We start from the raw sequence: 19,803 nt of genomic DNA, 5'->3' as shown, positions 1-19,803 counted from the left end.
ACGCTGGTTGCCGAGGTGGGCCCTGGGATCCTGGGTAATGTAGTCTTTGAATGCCCACCCTCCACGCTGCGGCCACGAAGATTTCACACGCGGCGGCGGGAGGGGGGGAAAGGACTGAGCAGCAGCAGGGCACTCGGAGGCAGTGACGCCCAGACCCCAGGTAAGAGCAGGGGCAGCAGAAGGTCGTAGTTTGGAGGCACCCGCTCCACCGGGTGTACTGACGATTTTTAAGCGCCTCCGGGCGCTAATCTGATGACGCTGGTTGCCGAGGTGGGCCCTGGGATCCTGGGTAATGTAGTCTTTGAATGCCCACCCTCCACGCTGCGGCCACGAAGATTTCACACGCGGCGGCGGGAGGGGGGGAAAGGACTGAGCAGCAGCAGGGCACTCGGAGGCAGTGACGCCCAGACCCCAGGTAAGAGCAGGGGCAGCAGAAGGTCGTAGTTTGGAGGCACCCCTCTAAATACAATGTACTTCCATTTTCCATGTATGCTTTAGCCCCAGTGTATCTCTGTTCCCTCATTTCTTTATATAATTCCTCAAGGTTCTAGCTTCATTGTGTATACTTACAGGTTTCTCTTGTTTTTTGCTTTTTTTATGGTCTGGCTTGATGGTGCAGCTGTCACCAGACAATTATGTACGCATCACTAAAGAGGGGCTTTGGCTCCCCACACATGTTGAGAGCTAGAATTAAGTATTTAATTGGTTAGAAGTTGTGTGTTTCCACAAAATAAGTGCATGCCCTCCAAGCGGCTATGATCATTTTGTTTATTAATCCAGCTGCCTAAACTTGAACCTTTAGGAGCACACACATGACATAGAGATGCTACTAAAGATCCTTAGATAACTAAAAAAGGTATGTTGTTTTTCTCTGGCAGCAGCACAACTGGGAGGAGGGCAGTCATTAAACTACATGGATTTTTAGGTCTGGCTTGACAGTGCGACTGTCACCTGAACTTTTAACTTGCACAAATTGTATTCCATATTTCTTTACTTCCACCCAAATTCATATCTATTGCTATGCTATTTACATGGAATACTTACGATTACCATACAACATTCCTTTGAGTTCAGACCTATTGACATTGTCAGTGGTTGTTTTTTACTGGCTCCGAAGCTTTGGAATGAGCTCCTGCTTTGTGTTAAATCTGCTTCTTTACTTATGTATGATTGTTGAGAATCAGCTAAAGGATTGCTGTTTGTCTTCCTGTAACCAGGAATGAACCTGTGCTGTTGACACTGTTAACTTGTTCCTTGCTTTCATATCAATATTACTTTTGTGACAAGAGCTGTATGAAAGTGCTACGATAAGTTACAAAATAAATAAATTCAACCTAAATATTGCTGGCTTTTTATTTCGTATTCATAAGTACTTTTAAATTTGTAGCAACCCAATTATTCACTTAAAGGTAGAGGGTAGGTCTGAGACAAGTCCAAGGACACTGAATGCCTGGAACACAGTTATCCCCTTAGAGTGAATTACTTATAATGTGAACCTTCAGAGCCCTTTTTTGGGGTCACAAAATCATGCCTGCGTGCCTGTCTTTCTTTAGTCTTCTGCCAAAAAGCACCGCGGCTTTAAGGCTACACATCATTCCACACAATATTTTTTTAATAAACGAGAGCTTAGTGGACTCATGAAATGTGTTGGATGTTATGATAAATGTGTTATTTTTTGGAACTCCCATTAAAGGTTCATAGGGATGACTAAACTGGTTCCTCCAGGGGTGGTCAAAACATTTCCAGCCCAAATCAGTCTCCTGCAGGAAAAAAACTGTGTGCAAATTTTCAGAATTCACACATTTTATGCAAGTAAAAAATGTTGAGGCCTACTTTATTTTCAGTAGGCCACTCTTTGCACAAATGTACTTTATGGTTGAAGCAATATCTCACCTGAGTGAGGGAGAGGAAAAGCAGATGATAGCCTTCTTGGGTTTTGAAAATGCTTTTGTTATGGAGAATTAGGAGAGATAAGAGTTCCTAACCATCTCACTAGATTGTTAGCCAATATCTGCAGGTAGGCTTGACTACGCCTATATGTTGGGTGAAACGATGTTTATGTCAGAGGAACACTGCAGGGATGTCTCCCTTGCTCCTGCTTTTTATTAAATTTCTTGAGACCTTAGCTACCGAGTGAAGAACTGATAGATTTTGCAGAGCAGAATTCCTGCAGGGGGGTGTGTAGTTCCCAGGCTGAACAAGATGGCAGCAGACTGCTGAGCTCCGTTCAGGGTGGAGCTCTTTATGACTTTTAAAAGCCAGTCTCTCCATGCTTCACAATGCCAGGACTTCTCAGGAGCTTTTGCATCATCCCCACAGCATTTTTAGCTGACCTGCAGCCTTTTTGGAGCATTTCTTCTGCACCGGTGCTCCACCGGCGAGTGTCTTGTCAGTTGTGAGTGCTCTTCACCACAAGTGCAAATATGCCAATATAACCCTGTAAATCAGTCCGGCAGTTGCCCTTTTTCGATTTTTTTTTTTTTTTTATGAGAGCTGTTGTTACACAATCCACTTCTGCAATATTTGACTGACTATCTTTTAATAAGTAACTGCCATTTTATCTGTCGGCAGCTTAGTCCTCAAAACATTTTGTTTTTTCTTTATATGTTAGTTTTTTAAAGCTTGCCATCTGCCTTTCATCATTTACAATGGTGACTCTTTCTCCTTTTTACGGCTGTTTCACTTGCTGGCATCAGGTCTTCCACCTCAGGGCTGGGTTGAATACAGTTAAGTCCCTCTTTTTTTTCTGAAGCTACGCTTATGAACTGAACTTTGTGCCATTACCACGTATTTCTCATTTGGGAGTTAACCACACTTTGGTTTGCTTTACTAACATACTTTTACTTTCTATCATTATAGTGTATGGGCAAGCTTAGGCCACTCCAAAAGATCTACAACGTGCTACACTAAAATGACCAGTGACCTTCTTGCAACTTCTAAACCTTCTTCCTCTAGCACAGAGCCTAAAAGTGCAAAATATGACCCTCCATCACCCACAATGTCTTCTCATAATCATGTTTTTCATAATATTCTTGATGAGGTGAGGGGTCTAAAACCTATTATGAGTCCCACTAACAACAAACTTCAACAAATTGAAGATCGGTGGATTGCTATGGAAAGTAAAATGCTTGATATAGAACAACGGATGAGTGATCTCCAAGAGGCTACCAGTAAGATTCCTTTGCTGGAACAAGACATTCAAAAACTTAAACTACATATTGAAGACCTCAAAACAAAAACAGAAGTAATTATCTTCAGCTATTTGGACTACCAGAGAATGTGGATAGCCCTGATCTTCTGGTTTTCCTGAAGAAATTCTTGCCCAAACTTCTGGATCTTTAACACGCCCCACCTCTGAATCTTCAATGAGTACATCATCTCAGATGGCTTCAACCCCATTTTACTAGACCTAAAGGCTTCATAATGTTATTTTTGGAATTCACTGACCTGATGCGTGTTTTGATTAAAGGCAGCTAAAGAAAAACATCTCATTGTCTAGTCCAACCATACTATTTTTATATCTTTAGACCTTTCCAATGCCACAAATGGCAGAAGAAAAGAATTTCTTGCGCTTCAACCTCAAATGTGGCAGTTAAACATTCGCTATGGTATTTTGCATCCCTGCCTGTGTAAAATTAGTTTTGAAGGCACTACATGGTTCTTTGATGACCTGGTAAACTAAAATCGCATGTTCATATGTCGAGTATCCTGTCTCATCTATGGCTACTGCTGTTCAGCGATCTTAAAAGTTATGTACATGTTTTTCTCTTTCTCTATGACTAATCTATATGTCTGTCTTTTATATACTCTAGTGTTATCTCTCTGCTGTTATTCTTGTTTATGGTACTGACATGTGTCATGCTCACTTTCCATGCTCTTCATTTTAGATCTGGATTTTTTTTTTATCTGTTTCCTCATCTCACTGTCTCCTTCTTATTTCTTCTTCCTACATTCATACTTTTTTCTTGTTTTTCTGTGAGTGTTTTTTTGTTCTTTATTATTATTATGTCTGCATTTATAACATGTTATGTGGTTGTTAGTATATGCTGTATTCTTATTTCCTCTCACTACTTTGTAGCTTGCCACCCATGTTCCTGACCCCTACTCGTAATCCCCAATATGTTTAACATTGTCTTGTGGAACGTTCCTTGTTTGGGCCATCCTGTCAAATGGCTAAAGGTACTTTCTCATTTGTCTAAATTTAATTCATATTGGGTTTTTTACTGAAAACTTATTGTAACGATGTTGAATTGCTTAAGTTAAAAAGGCAATTGGTAGACTAGGTTGTTTTTCTCCAGCCATTAACAGTAAGAGTAGTTTTGCCATCCTTTTTCATAAATCATTACATGCTCAGATTACATCAACTCAATGTGACACTGATCAATGATGGGTATTGGTTACTGTTATAATCTATAACAGACAGATTTTTATATATAATATTTATGTCTCTATCAAGCCTGATCCTGATTTTTGGAATGATTTTAAAATAAAAATGACTTCTTGGAAAATCCAAACATTATTGCAGAGGGAGATTTCAATCAGTGGATAGATCCTTTCACTGATACTAAATCTAAATGTAAATTTAATCCTGATAAATTCCATAGGAATTTCAATCCACCATTGGCACTTGTGTATTATTTGATATCCGGAAAACTTGTAATCCTGATGCTTGTGAATTTATGTTTTTCTCTAATGTACACCACACCATGTCCAGAATCGATTATATTTTGGTTACTAAATCCTTACTCCCCCATCCAGTCCTCAGAAATTGGCTCAATTTTGATCTCAGATCAGGCCCTGTTTTATCTTTTTTTGATTTATCCCTTACTAACTCTAAAACTGGCCGATGGAAATGCAATAATTTTCTTTTATCAGTCATTAATTTTATTTCAGGAGCTTCTACTTTTATTATTGAGTTGGGCCTGTAAAACATGGCCAGGAATTTCAGAACAAAGATATGCACAAAAAAGTGCTGACCAGGTGCTCCAGCAACATTATTTTTCTCCAGCCGTTTCGAATTTAAAAAGATTGTTTAAACCAGGCCTTTCAAAAAGCATGAATGTTTCTATGATGATCTATAACTATGAACTATAAGGTTATTTGTTCAAATGTGGGCAAGCAAATATTTTATAAGAACTTTTGATTTTATATTATTGAGGAGCCACGTCACATTTTCTGCCTGCTAATGAATGCTGTGAGAATACCTAGGTGGGTATGAATTCACCCCTTTTTGCTCAAATCCATTACTGCTCTCTACATTTTTCGAAGAGGTTGAACTTGGTTTTCTAATAGGATAAGCACATTGGGCAAAATAACGTGCAAAGGCTAGGCATGTTTGAAGACTTTTTTCAGATCTGCAAACATGCCTAACCTTTGCACGTTATTTGGCCGAATGTGCTTATCCTAGTAGAAAGCCAAGTTCAACCTCTTTGAAAAATTTAGAAAGGGTGCTAAACCGGGTCTCTTTCGGGCTCTCCATTTTTGCCCTCAGGGTGAAAAAAAATCTTCCCTCTGCAGCAGTACCACCCCTTACTGCTTTTGATGTAACTTCAAAGAGATTCGCTATAGTGCTTTCACAGTCTCATCATTTCAGAACTGAAGCATTTTCAATATTCTATATAACGAAGCCATAGTTGGTGCTGATTTATCTTCCACAAACAACAAACATTGGCAAAGCCATTAGCCTTGGCTTGTTGTAGGTGTAATGTTACTTGTGGCATCAGTATTATATATCTGTATGCAATGACAGAAGCGGCAAAATACCAGTTGGGCAGCACACTATGCTAAGCATAGATTTTTAGCTTGCGTATATTTAAACCACGCCCTTAATTACATCTACCATGCCCGTTTGAGAGAACCCCTAGTTTTTAGGTCTCGCCTAACCCAGAGCATGCGCTGGTCTGGCGAGAGTTATTGAGAGGGCTCCAAAAAGTGCTACCAGGCCAGCCTAGAGCTATAGTGCATGTGCGCGGGTGCGCGTGCCGCGCTTTACCGCGATTACTTTCACTTTAGCGGCCGCTAGGTCGCTTTGATGTTTCATCGTGATCACGATCGCGATCACTTTCACTTTCGTGGCCGCACGGCCGCTTTGCATAGCCGATAGGTCTCGCTTTTGGGACCTTATAAGTATTTAGTTATGCAACTGTTGCATGGCTAAACACTTATAAGATCCCAAAGGCGAGACCTATTGGCTATGCCAATGCTTGTTTTCATTCCACTTAAAGCCCTCCGGGGGTCTGGCTACTCAAGATGCCCTAGATAGTGCCTTGGGTAAAACCGGCCTATTGATTATCTCGAAGGGATTCTGTGGAAAAGTGTAAAGGGGGAAGTAACACCCCTATCCTTAAGTGGTAACTAGCTGGATTTCCCTCGAAAGAGACAAGTTCTCCCAATTATGTGTCACAATTCGTATTCTGTCATGTGGAGCAGATGTCAGAACAGCATTATACTTCTCAACATTTTGGCTATATTACACTTCATATAAAATATCCAGTTGGTTCCCAGTACCGAGTATTACACCCAATAGATCTCAATAGACATTTGATACGTCCTGGAACCTATATGATTTTGCACTTCCCTCTAAGGAGTAAAATAGCCACACTTTTACAATGAGTGGTTGTCGCAGGGCAGGTATGACTGAAAAAGCTGCACTATCATGGCTGCCCCCAGGTTTAAGGCCTGCTGGAAGGGAAAGACCATGCTTTATTCGCAGGAACACTGGCTGCCATACATAGGATAACTGTGAGAAGCAACACCAAATCTCTCCAGTTTTTCGGGCATGGCTGAAGAAGATGAAGACAGTAACAACATTGGAAAGCTGCTACTATTTGAAAATGGGATTAGTAGAAAAAAATTGAATTGTCTCGAATTTTAAATTGCAGTTAACATTGTTCTCTCCTCTTTTTTGAATGGAGAAAATGAAGTAGATAATGAATTATGGATTCAGGATTTCACGTGTGTCTAGTTTAATACACAGCTAAACTCTATATTTGTTGCCCAGGCATTTTAGAGGAAGAGAAAATGCCTCGAACTATAAACCCTTTATTAGCATATGCTAATATTTACGGTGTTATTCGTTTTTCAATTTCTGCAATTCAATTTATAGTTTATGCTTATTGAATTTGTCGGTGTACATTGAATGGTTCAATAAAAAGAAAAAACACGCAATTTTATATGAAGGGTCACGCTTTCATTAGTAATTTGTATGAAGCAGGGCTCAACTAAACGGGTAAAAGTATCTTAATAGATAATCACATCTATGTGAGTCATGGTGAATTCCAGAAACCGCCAATGTAGTCACTTAATTTTGCATGTTCAGTAAGTGCTTTTGCGTCATCGGTGAAATGTGGTCCATTTAAATTAGATCAGAGATGTCCAAAATAGACCCAGGAGAACTGGATTCAAGCCAGGTACATTATATAGAAAACGATATTGAGCAAAAAGGTATGGATCATGCATTGAAATATATTTCTTGGAAAATATTTCATTTGTTGATAACGTCGTGCCACAGTAAGTGTAAGATTATAAATACCTAAGAGTACATTCTAAATGCTAACATTAGGAAATACAGTTTGGTTATTTATAATAGTCATTGTAAGATTTGGGCCATACGCCTTCAGCCATTGCTTGTTGGTTTCATACTAATTGTGGATTAGCTCACATCTCAGCCACTGGGGGTACTCATTGCCAGTCATGATGCATCCCAATTTGTGGATTCTAACTTCAAAGCAGTGCTTAGTGAAAAAGTCCTAACTGGGATCACATCTGACTAGAAAACATCCATCCACACCACCATTTAGGTACAAGCGGGGAGCACACCACAGGTACAAGATGGCAACTATATTCAGAACCAGAGATGCAAGCAAATGCTGCTGCTGAGTCCACCGAATAGAGATTCCACCCACAGCTGCTCCCGATCCCCACTCTCTTTCTGTCAGTGAGTATGCTATCCTGCAGGGAGATGGACAGCTGCCCAAATGAAGTGTGTCCCCAAACCAGTCCTTGATACCCTGACAGCCATACCTGCCACTACTTAACCACAGCCGCAGTCTCTGCAGTGACATCAGCCACAGTTGGGTGGACCATCGCTACAGATGTCTGTGAGTTTGCGGTAGGTGATCTGTGAATCCTAAGAGAGGATGCTGACACCTGCAGTGGGTCTGGGACCAGCCTGCATATGTGGTGCCTGCATTATGTTACGTACTGAAGTTCAGTAGGCTGATGTGCGATACGCTCTCACAAGTAGCCTCTCCTGCCACAACATCATATGGTGTAAGTCTGCATTATACTCTGGCCCAGGGCCGGCTCTAGGGTGGTGCGATCGGTGCCACCGCACCGGGCGCTGACTAGGGGTGGGGGCGTCATTTCCCCAAGTATATTATCATTGTAAAAGAACTTAATGCCTCATTCCTGGCCTCCAGCCATTTTCAGGCATCAATTAAAATGTCAAGATCACTCTGGTGATTAATCATATTCCTGGAAAGAGACGGGAGGTTTGTCAAGTGGAAGTTTTGACTCGTCCTAAGGTAGCGCAGAGGGTTAAAATGCCTGCTTCTAAGAACGTGTACCATGCAGATAACAAAGTGCATATAATGTAAATAGGTCAGTGGGTTCCTGCTTTTGTAAGAGAGCTCCGTTTGCTACTTGTCGTTTATAAGTCAAAATACTAATATAGAACGTTGTGTTATTAACTGTCGACAAAGAGCTGCATGCAAACTGCAAGGTATATGTTAAAGCTATATGTTTTTTTGCCCAGTTTTTCATTATCCTAATCTTGCCAAAAGGGTTCATTTGGTTAGAAAACAATTCTTAGTATTAAAGAGAACCCTAACAATGATGTTATGTTTTATACTATGAATTTGCACTTTACCAGAATAAGGACTCTTAAACTATATTGCTTACTAGTATCGATGACATGTCACTCATACACTACACCTTGTAGTACTGTCTGATGTAACATTTCCTATACACTGATTTACACACATATGATTGTATCTGTGCAATGTGTGTGTGTGGTATAAAGTGCTCTGACACCTTACACTGGTATGAGTGGTGCTATAAAACTAAATGAATCTGAGAGTCAGTGGTTACGAAGACTTGAGGAGGCACTGTTAAAAGGTGCTAGTGAGGGAATCCGTGGCAGAGGTGGTCATTGGGGGCGGGCGCCAAAAGACATTGCCGTACAGGGCGCCACCAGTGTTAAGGCCGGCCCTGCTCTGGCGTTCAGCAGCTGAGGGGGCAGCATGACCTGCAGTACCTATGCATCCTTCTAGCAGGTCCCAGCTCAACTTCTCATGACTCCAATCCCCAAACACCAGCTCCCTGGAGCTCCATCGCTCTTCTAAACATGGTTTATGCTGCTTCACCCTCCTCACTGCTTCAATGCCCTCCCACATGCTTCTTGGCCATTCTTCACCTTTCTCCTGGTCGCTGTTTGTGCTCCTTTTCCTCCTTCCATTCTTTTTGCTGCGTTACCCTCCTCCAACCCTACTTTTTGAGTTCCTTCACTCTTCTTCCCCACCTGTCGGCTTTGCTCTTTTGCCTTTCTACAATTATGTGTACTCCTTCAACCATCTGCCATCTTTGCTCCTTTGCCTGCTGAACATGTAAAATGGTGCTAATTTTTGACATTTTGTAGACACCCTTCAAAGATGGTAGCCTCTTTGCACAAGGCGTACCTGCCATAATGATGAATATTCCTTACACACTGTGAGCATTTCTGACACAATGCTGCCCAGCCGTCCTGTAATCCTTGCACTAGCATAATATTAACAGTTCACCTTATTTTATAGCATTAATATTGTTGTTTGGGGCCTCTGTCTCTGTTGTTGGTATAAACAGTCTGCATCCATCCCCTCCAGTCTGGCACTCGCACATTCATCTACCCATACACTCACGCCCCCACATATTTAAACATTCGTCCATATGCCATCCCTTTCATCCATTAATGCACCTGCTTATCCATTAATCATCCATACACCACCTCACTCTATTATTAGTCATCAAAATCATTTATCGATATAACCACAGATAAACTAGTCAGTGAAGAAGCACTTTAACATGTAAAATAGACAAACTTAATGACTTCGTCTGTGCTTGTTCTATATCAGATGTCAGTTAAGGCACTTTTTAAAGAGCATTACTAGCCCGCCGTATGCAAACAGAATATAATAGGATAGATTAAATCACATTGAGATAAACATAAAGGATGGGTTGAATAAAGTCATAATAAAAAAAATTCAGGCTATTTTGGGACGAAAGGTACTCCAGCGCCTTTTATCTGTAGACAAATAGCAGCTGATTTCATTGCTTTGTTTTCTAATACGAATGACTTTTCTGAGACAACGTGCGCCACTTATCCTACTTGTTCTTCTATTTGCATAATCATAGCACTCCTGTGACTCCATTGTCTATTCCCCAGAAGCAAATGGCGTCGTTCACTGTATTTAATGTTACCTCTTTGTGTATGTTGTTATTGCCCTGAATCGATGGCTTCACTTGTGCTTGGATCATTATGTCTAACAGGTTGTTATACCTCTATAGAGTTGGAACGATTTTCCATTAACAGTCGAAAATGACATTAAGGCGCCTGTGCAGCGACATAGAAATCACTTCCAGATTGGTTTTCATTAAGGAATAAAAACACTACAAACAAATCGTTATTGTTCTGTTCACAAATTCATAATAATCTGATGAGGTAGACTCTCTATGAAGGCTGTGACATTTCTCGATATTTCTCTACAGATTGAAGAAACGCTACCTCCAGTAATGAAGTAAAGATTGCTTGAAAATGCTGGCGGGTTGGACTCGTGCCTATTTCAGGAGCCGGCTAGAAGGAATGCTTTGTAGTATTTGGTGCTGGGGGATTACAGCTTACTAAATATTATCAATTGCAGAAGGAAAGCATACATTCCAACAGAAAAAATCCACTTAATTTGGCTAATAGCATGGACAAAATTGCCACTGGCAGTAATTGCAATATCAGCGATCCTCGTTACAGATTACAGGAATTAATGAAGCTTAATGACAACTTTTACCACTCAAAATACCTTCAGCTCTGAGCTGTTCTAAAAAACCATGAAAGGAATTGCGAGCTTTTACAGCTTGAACCTGTGGCTTTATATCTTAACTTAGCACTTTGAGTCCAAGCAATTTAAAGGCGTGAATCTTCTCTTTTGAATTCTAAATTCATGAATAATTTAAGCCCTGCGTTACCCTCTCAAGCTGTTTCAAATTATTTCACTTCATTCTAATTTTCACTATTTATCCCCCTGCTTCCTTGCCCTCATTTGTCCGCATCCCCTTGCCTTCCTGGATGCTAATAATTATTATGTTTTGTTTACATAGTTTTAGTTCCATGCACATCTCAACCATCCAATCAAATATGTTCTCTTATATCCTACTCATTGTGCTCCATTTTAGCTCCCTTTCTTCTTCAAAACTACCTCATTCTACTTCATCCTTCTCCTCTGTGCTACTCCTCCTACCCGCCAAAATGCTCATTGTTAGACTTGCCATCATTGGTGTGGGTCTCCCTTCCATTTTTTGCTGTTGCCTCATGTGTTTTTGCTGGTCTAGATGCTTTGGGCACTTTGCCACTACTGTTCAGCAAAGTGCAAGTGCTCCCTTTTGCAAATTCTTGTTAGGGATTAGTGACTCAATGATTGGTTATTTGATTTACTTGTCAGACCCTAGTACAGTGCGCTATGTGTGCCCAGGGCCTGTAAATCAAATGCTGCTGGTGGGCTTGCAGCACTGATTTTGCCTCCCACAGAAGAAGCCTGTAAAATGTGACTCAGGCCTGCCATTGCAGAGCCAGTGTGCTGTCTGGGACTGCCATGTCGATTTGGCAAGTGCACACACTTGCCAGTCCCCAAACCTCCCACAGTATCTGAAAGGTAGGACATGCCCTGATGTGTGTGGTCTGTCCTGATAGTGAAATACTGCCAATTTTGTTTTTCAATATTGCTAGGCTATCTGTTGCCATAGGCCAGAATGGGCAGTTTGTTTATAACATCTTATAAACATAAGTGACCCTGGGAACAAGATAGTAAAATAAAGTTTAGAATGCCTGAACTCAGAATGTTAAAGTGCATCTTTTAGTGTGGGTGATTTTTACATTCTGTGTTTAAAAATACCACGTTTAGAAAATAGGTATTTTCTTGCCTAACCATCCAGTGTGCCTTTGCTAGGTTTGTGTATTACATGTCTGGCTTGTGAGTGACAGGGGCTGGAAGAGGGAAGCGGCTCCGGCAGTCTGATGAGTCAGGGCTGGGCTGAATGGACCAGGGTTAAATTTAGAGTAGGGGGAGGAGATTTCCTTTCACCTGCCTGGGCCAGGTCTACTTTCAACAATGCTGTCTCTACCTCCTGCCAGGAAGCTGCACCAGTGAGGACAGAACTGATTTTGGCTGTGTACAGACACTCTCTGCCTTCAGAGAACAAAGGATTTGTGTGTATAAAAAGGGGGATCCAGACCCCAGAACTTTAGATCACTTTTGGGAAATCAAGAGGAACCTTTGCTAAGGAGAAGAGCCGGAGAAGCTGAGGAAGATTACTGCCCCTGGGCTGTTTGCTGTTTGGGGTTGGCCTGCAGTGGCTGCTTGCTGCCAAGGAAAGGAGAAAAAGGACTTTGCTGTTTGCTTCGTCACCTGCTTGAAGAAAAGATCTCCAAGGGCTTGAGACTGTGCTTGCCTCCTGTTCTGAATTTTCAGGGACACAAAGACTTCACCACCAGATCCCCTAAATTTCCTAGCTGGGAATTCTAACCTGCAAAGAGGTGCCTGCTGCTGTTTAGGACCTCCAGAGACTGTTTGTTGCCGGTAGCTGGAAGATCGACGCAACATGGAAGAAGCGTGTTGCATCTGCACCGATTCCCGACGCATTGCCTAGCCATGGGGAAGAAGCATGCTGCATCCGCACTTGGATCCAACGCCTCGCCGAGCAACTAGGAAGAACCACGCCGCATCCACACTGGGTCCCGATGCATCGCAGAGAAAGCCGTTGCAGGTCCTGCCGTGCGGTTGCAAAAGTTCACACATCGTACCGGATCGTCACATTGCATCGCGCCGCCATTTTGTCGCATCACACCGGATCGTCGCCAAACATCAAGGTTCCATCTTGTCGCATCGTAACCATAACGCAGTAAGAAACAGACACATCACCCCCTCTCCGGTAAGGAACAGACACATCACCTCCCCTGAACCGCAGTAAGGAACAGACACATCGCCTCCCCTGAAGCAAGGAACTGATGCATCACCTTTTCTGCAACCCTTTTGTTTGTCTGTGTTGCGTTACGCATCTAAGGTACTTTGTAGAAAAAGTGTTGCATTTACAACTTGCATTGAACTGAACTATTTCTATCATTTAAGAGCCTTATTTTTGATACTGTATTGTGGATTTTTGTCGTTTGGTCTTCTGTTGGTTTAGATAAAGATTCCTCATTTTTCTAGACTGGTGTGGTGTCCATTTGTAGTGTTTTCACTGTGTTACTGTATGTGTTCACAAATGCTTTATACACTGCCTCTGAGATAAGCCTGTCTGCTCGTGCCTAGCTACCAAGGGGGTGAGCAGGGGTTATATTAGGATTGCATCCCCCTTACTCTGACTAGAAGCAAGGGTCACTATTTGGACAAAGGTGCACACCATTGCCAACTAGAGTCCTCATTTCTAACAGTCATAGTGCAGATAATGGGTCATGCGTTAGTGTTTTGAGCATTGTGGATCCCAAACCATAAGCACATATTCAACACATAATAGCAACAAGTTTTCCTAATCAAAACCATTTATGTAAAACAGCAACACATTTAATTCAGTAGGTGTATAACTGAATGCATGGGTATCTAGGAGAGTGTGGTAGTGCCTCTAAAGTTCTATGAGTAGGTGTGTTAGTGGTTTAGATGTTGTGTGAGTGGGTGCTTAAGAGAGGTATAGGTCTCTAACTGGGTGATTGAGTGGCAGTATGGGTCACTAAGTGAGTTTGTGAGTGTGACTGTGTGAGTGAGTTGGTATTTGACTGGCTGTGTGTGTGCGTAGGTGTGTCACATAATAGAGAGGTGTGTGAGAGGTTGTGTAACTGTGTGACTGTGTGAGTCAATGGCTGTGTGAGTGGCTCTATGGGTATATGAGTTGCTGTGTGAGTGGGTGAAGGGTTTGTGAGTGGTGCTATGGGTCTGTAAGTGGGTGTGTTAGTGGCACTATTTGTATGTTAGTAGGTGTGTGAGTGCCTGTGTGGGTCTGTGAGTGAGTGTAGGTGTGGGTCTGTGAGTGGGAGCATGAGTGTCTGAGTGGCTCTGTAGTGGTTATGTGTGCCTGAGTGGGTCTGTGACTGGGTGTTTTGTGTCTCAATGGGCCTGCCAGTGGATGTGTGAGTATATGAGTGGGTCTGTGAGTGGTTATGTGAGTGGGTCTGTAAGTGGGGGTTTGAGTGTACATGTGGGCCTGTCAGCTGGACTTTCAGTGTCTGAATGAGTGTGCGAGTGGGTGTGTGAGTGTCTAAGTCAGTCTGTGACTGGGTGTCTCACTGTCTAAATGGGTCTGTAAGTGGGAGTGGGAGTGCCTACGTGGGTATGTGAGTGGGTCTGTGAGTGCCTGCATAGGTCTGGTTGAAGGTAGAAGGTTGTGCTTGAAAAGTGCCTCGAAGACATTCAAGCACAACCTTCTCAGAAAAAGCCCTGATGTATTGTTTCTGGACCCCTCCTTCAACACCAAGCAAGGCGCTATAATCAATAACCTCATATTCTTCACTAGAAAAATAGCCACATGGCGGTCTGCCTTTTCTAAGCTACTATCCATATGCAGCCATAAAAATATCCCCTACGGAACCAGGATAACAACATCACCCGCACCAAACCTCAGAGCCACCCTAAACATAACATCCTATAAAAATGGCACTATTCTTATTCAAACAGCTAACAAGGACCTAGAACTATTCGACAAATACTTTCCCACCCTAAAAAATCACACCATCTCCCCTTCCAATGCATCACAGGACCTTCCTCTACCCCCCACCACCTCTCCTGTTAATCAGAGTTCTCCTCCCCTACCCAGATCCGACAAAAGAGGCCACAACAAATCACCTCCCTTAAATCTCTCATCACCTACACCCCCAAACGGAATCATCATCAGAACCAACAACGCCCCTCCCGTTTTGTCCAATCTCCGCCCTTCCACATCTCCACACTCCGCCACCTCCCCTATCCCCACCTCCATCACTCTCCTCCACAACCCTTAACTGACCGCTGATATCACCCACCACGACACAACCACTATATTGAGTCAGATTATAGCCCCCAGCCAGCGCATGTCCTTCTCATTATCCACCACCCCGCTCCTGCTCCCTGCCACACATTCCCACCACACTACCCACACAGACTTCAAACCCCTCAGCAATACCACTCCCAGCCTTCCCTGTCCACCTATCATGTATCCTCCTCCCTATCACACCTCTGAACAAGACCCTCTCATAACCCAGTCCTGCCGAACATCCAGAGAACTTCAGAACGTTATATTAGATATCAAAAGCATCCTTCTTCTTGCTGATAACTCTCTTTCCAAACTTACCCATCTTCAACACTCTCTTGCGCTATTCAACAATGTGATAAAAACTATCCCTCTGCCTCTGTCAAATCGACTCCTACGCACTCTCAAACTCCCGAACTATCTAACAGAAATGGAAATCCACACCCTTTTACTACTGTATGAAATCCCAATGAGCCCCATCAGTCTTGAAGATGAATCTTACTACCCAACGGATCAGGAAATCCAAACCCTCTTACTGTCTTACGAATGTCCCGCTTACCCCATCACCACTGAAGAAGAATTCTCTATTCTCCCAGTCCCTATAAACCCAAACAGAACATCCCATCCAAAACTCAGAGGAATAAACCGGAACAACCTCCAATCCGTACCCACCAACCACGAATATCACAAGCAATCCACAAAGAATTCTTCTAATCTGATCTCCTGCCTTCTCCTAAATTGCCGTTCAGCCTCAAAACACGCCTCAGACATCGCCGACATCACCCTGAACTTGAAAACTGACATAATCATCCTCACGGAAACTTGGCTCAATGAAGCGTCCTCCCCATACCTAGACCTTTTAGTCCCCCCTAACTACAACATTATTAGACTAGACAGACCTCTCAAAAAGGGCGGAGGACTAGCCTGCATTCATCGATCCAACATTACCATTTCAAAGTTTCACTCCGAAACCATGGACTCCTGTGAATACCTTGGGATCTCTGTCAAATCTTCAGATAACCACTCCCACAAGCTACATATCCTCTACCATCCCCCAGGCAAGAACGCAATATTTACAGACCAACTTATGGAAATCATTACAACAAACTCTACCCCTCTCTCCAACGACATATTCCTCGGCGACTTCAATCTCCATTGGGAAAACCCCTTGACAAACAGGTTCACGCCCTCAAAACCTTCCTAGCAGACCATTCATTGATCCACGCTATCTCAAAGCCCACTCATGCTAAAGGTGCTACTCTTGACTGGCTAATCTCTAAACAAAACACAATTGAATCTATCCAGATCACCCCTTGTGACTGGTCTGACCATCACATCATCACCTTCAGTATTTCCTCCGCTACCAAGAAAACCTTCCCGCTACAAAACAAAAATAAACAATGGATAAGAAACACAAAAAACCTCGACTGGAACACCCTAGCCTCTCACTGTGAGAAAGTTCTCCTCCCACCCAACAACATATCTAATGTCAGTGACCTCACCGACCACTACAACTCCACGATGACCAAGATCTTTGACCAAGCTGCCCCACCTAAGCTCAAACGAATTCCAGACAAAGATAAAAACCCTTGGTTTAACGGAGCCCTAAATGAAGAAAGACGTAAACTTAGATCATCAGAACGGAAATGGCGACAGCATCCCTCCCGACTCCATCTCAAACTACTTCGGCAAGCTAGAAACTCCTATAACAAAAGTATTCTTCAATCCAAAAAAGACTTCTTTAAATCAGAACTAGACAATGCCAAGAACAGACCAAAGAAACTCTTTGGCATTCTAAAACAACAATCTAACAAATTGGCTAAATCCTCTCTCTTGACCACAAAATCACAATTTAGCAGTGAAGAATTTTCCTCCTTTTTCACAACAAAAACAAACTCCCTCCAACTCGAGCTTAACATGGCCGCAGTGAATGCAACCACCCCAAAGCACTCTCAAGCTGAAATCCCTGATCAACCCGAGTTACTTTTGCCCAAAAAAATCTCTCACTGGTCCACTTTCAAACTTTACGATCCAATTGACATCACCAAGACATTAGCAACCACCAAACTCAACAACCATTTCAATGACCCCGTCCCTTCAAATTGCCTTCCCCACATCTACCGAGTCATCTCCCCTCTCTGGACCAAAATCATCAATGCCTCGATAGCGCAAGGGCACATACCGGACTGCCTAAAAACAGGCCAGGTCACCCTTATACTAAAGAAACCGACTGCGAACTCATTCGACCCCAACAACTTCCGACCCATAACTAACATTCCCATGCTAGCCAAGGTCCTGGAAAAATGTGTTCAACAACAACTGAACCAACACATCATGGACTTCAACATTCTGAACACCCACCAATCGGGTTTCAGACCCGGCCATAGCACAGAAACAGCCATTCTACATATAGTGGACGATGCTCTCCTTGCCCTTGACCGCAACGAAACTTGTCTACTAGTCCTGCTTGACCTCTCCTCAGCCTTCGACACGGTCAATCACTAAAAAATTCTAAAAAGACTGGAAAATAGGATGGGTTTATCCTGCTCAGTCCTTCAATGGTTCAAATCCTTTCTGGAAAACAGAACGCAATCTTTCATGGTGAACAAAAATCTTTCCCGCTCCTCACCAAACCCTCTGGGTGTACCACAAGGCTCTACCCTATCCCCCACTCTATTCAACCTATACGTCGAACCGCTAACCGAACTACTACAGCAGGCAAACATAGCCTACCACATGTACGCGGACGACACTCAGCTTTACAGCAAGATCTCCTCCATTGAAGACATAATTTCGATGAACATGGCACTCAAAAAGACCATCCACTGGCTAACAACCAACTTCCTCAAGCTAAACTCACAAAAAACTGAATTTCTTCTAATCTCCCCCCCCTAATAACTCCCAGGAGACAAAGGAATGGTCCAACTTGATCACTGCACTTAACTGCACGCCAACTCTGGTGGACTCCACCAAATCACTTGGAATTACTCTAGATAAGACCCTTAACATGCAAACACACATCAACTTGCTTGCTAAAAACGCACGCTTTCACCTCAGCTATCTCAGGAAAATTAAACCTTTCATCGATAACCAGGACCTCAAAACTGCAGTTCAATCCCTAGTCATCTCAAGGCTGGAATACGGATGCACCACCCTCGCGGGACTGCCCAAAATCTCAACCGCCCCATTAAAAGCCTGTCTCAACGCCGCAGCAAGACTTCTAACAGGATCCAGGAAATTTGACCACATATCGCCACACCTGAAAGCGCTCCACTGGCTTCCTTTTGAAGCTCGAATCCACCTAAAAATGGCATGCATCGCTCACAATGCGCTTCACCACAATACTCCCCAGTACCTATCCCAAAAACTGACCTTATCTGGAGGAATCAGACATTCAAGGAGTGCTGATAATTTACTCCTGAAACCCTCACGCTTTAGAAAGAAAAAAACCTCTGACAGAGCATTCTCCGGAGCAGCAACCAAGAATATGGAACCCGCTTCCTCCCTCCATCAAAAAAATCCCCTCTACTCTTCTGTTCAAAAAAAGAAGCAAAATTATTCCTTATGTGCAAATTCCTCCCGTAAACTATCTCACGGACCATTCCAGATGTACACCCAAAAACTTGCTCCTGCTGTCCCCCGAAAGACACCTTCGCTGCTCTCGACCCGTTTGCTTAGAAACACTCTCACGCCTGCGACCTTACGAACTCTGTAAAAAAGTTGATCTTATGTATGCTATTCTTTTCTTGCAAATTGTTTTATTCGTATTGTGCCCTCAGTGTAAAGCGCTCTGATACCCTTCCCTGGGTCTGGTCCGTACTATAGAAAACTCTAAAATAAATAAATAAATAAATCTGTGAGTGGGTTTGTCAATGCCTGCATAGGTCAGTGAGTGGGTGTGTAAGTGTCTGTGTGGGTCTGGGAGTGGGTGTGTAAGTGTCCATGTGGGTCTGTGACTGGGTATGTGAGTGTGAGTGAGTCTGTGAGCTGATGTGTGAGTGTCTGAGTAGGTATGTCAGTGAGTGTTTGGGTGCCTATTTGGCTCTGTCAGTGGGGATGTGAATTCCTGCATAGGTCTGTAAGAGTGTGTGACTGCCTAGGTAGGGCTGTAAATGGGTGTAAGAGTACCTGTGTGGTTGTCAGAGTGGCTCTTAAAGTAGTTATTGTTTTCAAAGTGCATCAATCTTTGTGAATCTATTACATATTTGCATGGGGGTGCGCTGAGCCTTGCAGGCGACCCACTGATTGCCGAAGTGAAAAAAAAGCTATACCTTATTTTCATATGCAACATAGATCCCTCTGACACTCCTTTGCCACACCCATTGGGGCAGGGTACCTTTACCCTGACCCCTTTAATCACTTTGCAGAAAATGTTTGAGGCCCCAGGACCATTCACCGATGCCTAAAATGGTGGCTGCACCTCCTGGTCAGGTTGTGGTCAGCCAATTACGGTGTTTTTGGTGGCATGTGATTTAGCAGATCTACCTGAGGCAAACTGTGGAGGGTCTACATCCCGAGATATCTATATTTATTTTTTCTTTAAGAAATCCACAACTACTGAAT

At 42.9% G+C, this 19,803-nt stretch overlaps 1 long non-coding RNA gene across 1 annotated transcript in view; it reads right to left on the bottom strand.

Moving 5' to 3' along the window:
- The window catches only part of LOC146867230 (uncharacterized), a 282,421-nt gene that overhangs the window by 26,696 nt on the left and 235,922 nt on the right, over window positions 1–19,803 (bottom strand). The gene's annotated exons all lie outside the window — the stretch shown is intronic.

The sequence above is a fragment of the Triturus cristatus genome, chromosome 1_2 (assembly GCF_964204655.1).
Source record: "Triturus cristatus chromosome 1_2, aTriCri1.1, whole genome shotgun sequence".
Classification (NCBI taxonomy): Eukaryota; Metazoa; Chordata; class Amphibia; order Caudata; family Salamandridae; genus Triturus; species Triturus cristatus.
The sequence above is the reverse complement of the archived record's forward strand: the minus strand, read 5'-3'. Positions and strand labels throughout refer to the sequence as shown.